Source organism: Montipora foliosa, chromosome 2, assembly GCF_036669935.1.
Source record: "Montipora foliosa isolate CH-2021 chromosome 2, ASM3666993v2, whole genome shotgun sequence".
Taxonomy (NCBI): domain Eukaryota; kingdom Metazoa; phylum Cnidaria; class Anthozoa; order Scleractinia; family Acroporidae; genus Montipora; species Montipora foliosa.
The window spans coordinates 39,477,278-39,482,277 of record NC_090870.1 but is presented as its reverse complement, the minus strand read 5'-3'; positions in this window follow the sequence as shown (position 1 = coordinate 39,482,277).

Sequence of the window (5,000 nt, the reverse complement as noted above, 5' to 3'; positions counted from 1 at the left end):
ATTATTAGATCCTACTGAGCTATGAAATTAAACCCGGTGGCTCAGCTGGTTCAGGGTCTTAAAAATAACTGAGGAGAAAGTGCTGCCTTTGTAATTTCATCTGCGTATCGTCTTCTAGGATGACGACTATAAACCGTGGGCTCCCTCAGCTCCTCTTAAGAACGGTGCCTACTATTGTTACTGCGCATACGTTCTGCGCATCTCAAGATACTCAGGTTTCCTATTGCTGGTGCTTACCAATATAAGGATATTTTTGCGCATCTTTCAAAAATGAGTGGTTAGCCCCAATTTTCTCTTTGGATTTCAATAACACTTGTTAAGATCTGCTTTTCCTGCATATTCATAAGCCGGGAAAAATACCTTTGAATTAGTAGGCACCGCCTAGAAGCTCGGGGTCGACACCGTGTTTATGGTTGAGCTCTCAGAGAAATGTAAACCACCATACGAGACTGTAGGTGATATGGTAAAGTCTGCTTCGAGCCTAGAAGGCCCATCATGCCGGCGCATATCTCCGGTTACTGTAGCATGAAGCGACTAGGAGTATTTCTACTCCCCCTAGATGGGATGCTAGTCCATTGCAGGGTTACCCCAAACATTTTCGCTGGTATCCATTTATACACCTGGGTGGAGAGAGACACAATGTCCCCGGCCAGGACCAGAACCCGGACCACTCGATCCGGAGTCGAGCGCACTAAAGATGAGGTCACCGCGCCTCCCACTCTATGTGATATGGGCTGTACATATATTCATTGCTACAAGTACCGTTCAAAGAGGCACATACCAACCGATAAAGGCTAGTGCGATATAAAATATAAAAAGCTCTGTTAAAGGCACGACAGGCCGACAGGATTTCGACCGTTTGTTTTTGTTATGGAATTTGCATTGCTTATCGTAGATAAATAGATAGATAGATAGATAGATAGATAGATAGATTGATAGATAGATTGATAGATAGCTTTATTAAGAAGTAAAATCATTGCAGCCCCCGGCCCGGCTGAAATATGAATGACTTTATAATCATTAAAAATTAACTATATATATATTTTGATAACTACTATAAAACCGTAAAATATAACCTACAAAATACAAAAGGACAAGTATCAACACTAAAATACTAATAATTAAGATTACTGGAGCTTTTGGCTTTGGTCCCTTACAATTTGGTCAAAATAGAGCATTACTCAATGCCTTCCTCCTCTCGTACAGTGACGTAATGTCTAGAGCTACTAGAGCCTCGGCATAAGATAAGTCGCCGGGTTGCATTATCCGCAACGCGCGCTTTTGCAACCTTTCCATTTCATTAGAAAGATATTGAAGCAAAGAATGATGAAAAACTGGGCACGCATATTCTAGTGCAGGTCGCATACATGTTGTATAGAAAAGTAGCATATTCTTGGGTGGAACTTTAGCTCGCTTTGGCTCGCTCGTAGCGATCTGATTGGATGAATTTCAGCTTTGGTGGGATTTTTATATATGAAAATTGTTCCACGGCACGCATGCTTGTAGCGCTAGCGTGATGGTGGGCCTTTATTAATGATGTTGACAAAGTGAGCTGTTACAATAGTTTTGATAGACCCTAACACAAACATGAATGCGAAAGAAATCTTCATTGAACTTAGCTTTATGAGTTAATTGTTTACTTCAGCCATGAACGAGTCAGCAAAACCGTCTTGACACTGATTGGTTAATAGGCCATTTCCGAGTTCACGTATGTCTCCTCTTCAAAGCGAGTCTAAGTGCGACGTTTTTGTGATGGTAATTAGTCCTACTTTACATATGAATGAAAACTAATTTGCATCAAAAACTTTGTACTTAGACTCACTTTGAAGAGGACGCAGGCATGAACTCGGAAATGGCCTATTTTAGGGGGTATTTACATGAGGCCGGGACAAACTCAGACCGGAATGACTCCGTATCGGCCTCCATACATTTCTTTTCATGTGGTTACATGAGGCCGTCCTGACAGTGAACTCTACGGAGCCCGCTTAGTGCCACTATATTCTCCTCATCAAATTTTGTTTATACAACTTTTTTGGCACGACTCTTGCTTTTCTTTTTGTCTTTTTTCTATAGTACGACTTTCTTGGCACAACTTTTCTCTGCACCACTTTTTTCAGGCGACTTTCTTGGCACCAGTTTTTTGGCACGAATTTTTGTTGGCAAGACCTTTCTTGGCACGACTTTTTTGGCACGGCTTTTCATGGCACCACTTTTTTGTCAAAACGCATAGGGGCCAAACGAGTGCAACAACTTCCAACATCATACAACATAGTGGCCAAACGAGTGCAACATGTTCGATTCGACAATGTTGACTGATGTTACACTGAGATTTTTAGTGGACCCGTTTGGACGCAGTTGGCTCTCCGTTGCTTTCTGCCACCGACCTCGCCTCCCGGTACGGCATTGAGGGAGGGATACGTCGGCCCCTAAAACATATTAGACAAATCCCACGCCTACTCACAGCTCCAGACCTTCCTTGTCATTACAATTTCAGGTAACATTTCCATGGCTTATATATTCAAGGCAAAACTCATTTTCCCTCTCATATGGTAAGCACTGGAGTCGCGCAATACAATGTGAGCGCACGCGCCCTGCTAAAGGTAACACACACACTTAAGTGTAAACTTTCTTTCATCTCAAATTTCAGAGTAAATACAAGAACCAATATCTTCCAGACATTACATTTGCAGCTAAAATACATAGCCCAAACGGATAAAAAACTAAATATGAAATATTTAAAGAGTCAGAAATTTTTAAAAACAGCTGCTATACAAAATGCGCCCTGGAGTCTCATTTTAAAACCAGTTAACTCAGTCAGAACGGATAAAATCAGGTAGCGCATTCCATAACTTAGCTGATGATGAAGTAAGAAAGAGAATTAAGACCCTAACTGGTTGTTCTTGGATTATTGAGGGACAGAATGTAATTTCCCCAAACATCATGAGACGAAGACCGGAAAGAAAACTCGGTCGTGTTTCATATGCAGTAGCAGAAAAATCCTTCAAAGACAGTGTTTTATACTCTTAATATGAAAAAGTTTTGTATGCGCTTAGGGCTAGGGCTAATCCTTAGTATCTGGCTGCAAATCTTCGTCTCACTACTTTTACCCCTCGGCTGCGCTTTAGCCATTTTACGAGGGCCAGTCTCGTGCTTCTCAAGTTGCCTCGTTCATGCCCAAAAAGAATTCTGGGTAATTCTGCCATTCCATGACAAGGGAAGATGCCCGATTCTCATTTTATAGATTTTTTATAAGTGTCGGGTCACCCAGTCCCACCACATACCACATGCATTGAAGTTCTTAGCTTTCACAACTTGCCCAAATTGTATCGGTAGGTGCTGGAATTCGTCCAACAGAAAGGCCAGAGAGATAACTGCACTCGTGACTCGCCATGTTTACAACAAAGCATTTTAGGCGTCTCAGTCTGCATGAAACCATCTCTCACCTCTGTCTCGAGAAGACCAGACACGCACGGCTCTTACGTTCGTTTCATTTATGCTGGAATTCGTCCAACAGAAAGGCCAGAGAGACAGCTTCACTCGTGACTCGCCATGTTTAGAACTGAGCATTTTAGGCGTCCCAGTCTGCATGAAACCATCTCTCACCTCTGTTTTCTTTCAAAGGCTTACCTTTACCGACAGTCTAACTTTATGATGCAAGTCTTGGGGCTTCTGTAGACGCAGATTACCCGTAAAACCAGTAAGAAATTATAAACCTACCAAATTTGAGCCAAAATCACCAACCGTTGACGTTCTTCACGTGATTGTGACTTCGTATACGGTGAACCCAAGCTTAGCACTAGTCCGTTTATTCTCAAAACGCACAAAAGAAGAGAAGCATGAAAGCACTTGGGACGTAAAAGGTTAAACTTATGTCTGGTGCTTACAATTCATTTTTTTTTATGACAAAGAGGAGGTAAAACTCTGTGCTTTGCGAGTTGTGTGTCCTCCAATCCCGCCAAACCAAGTGGTTTGTTTATAAATCTGTAATAGCTGTTAGAAGGATTGTCCAGCACTCTCACAGGACTCTGAGTGAAGTAATCAGTTAAATAACGGATAATGTCTTTAGGTAAGTTTATATAAAACTATAGGGTTTCGTATTATTATGTAGTATGTTAGGTTATCTGTCAAAAGATGAGTCGCTTTACACTTCAAAATTGCCACCAATTGTCAAAGTCCAAAGGATAAGTAGATTTGGGGATACCTGCCGCCGGAATTTTAGGGATAAGGGATGACTAAACCACCCCCCCCCCCCCCCCCCTCTCTCTCTCTCCTCCTAACAGGGCCTCCTGTACGTCCATTCGTTTGAAAACGGAATCTGAAAAAAACTCTAGCTCGGATGGCTGGAATCGTTACAAAGTTTTAGTCTATTGTTCGAATCCTCGGAATTTTTGTCGTCATTAATTAAAAATATTTAAAATTTACAGTTGTATGTTTAATATTTTTAATACGTTTTAGTCGAAGACCCGAAAATTTGGAATTTCTTACCACTTAAATGAATAAGTGCTATCATACATTTTCTTAATCTTAGGTCGTATACTTTAATTTGATATATCATAGCAATGTTGTATGCGCAGCTTTAACGTTAAAATCACTTGATAAGATGACTCAAGGATAGATGTCTCACGGAACAAGCGAGACATTCAAGATTTATTAAGTAAGGCATTTGTCTCTGTTGTTTCAGAGCATATTTTGACTTTCACTATCGATTAAACTGGTAAACAGTTACAATGCTGTGATTTCTTAGAACTCATATTAGTACCCAGGATTTGCACAGTCTTGAAAAGTTCTTCAATCTTAGAGTAAATCCTTGAAAAGTCATTGAATGCCAAAAATCCTTGAAAAGTCCTTGCATTCCGCGATAAGATCTTGAATCTTGAATTTTCCACAACATAGACTCTGAAGAGTACCAGGAAAGTTGTATCCTAAAGATTAGAGTGTTTTTCCGTTTTAATTTTGTAAAAACAAAATGCAAAGAATTGTGTAAAATTTATGGGAAAACC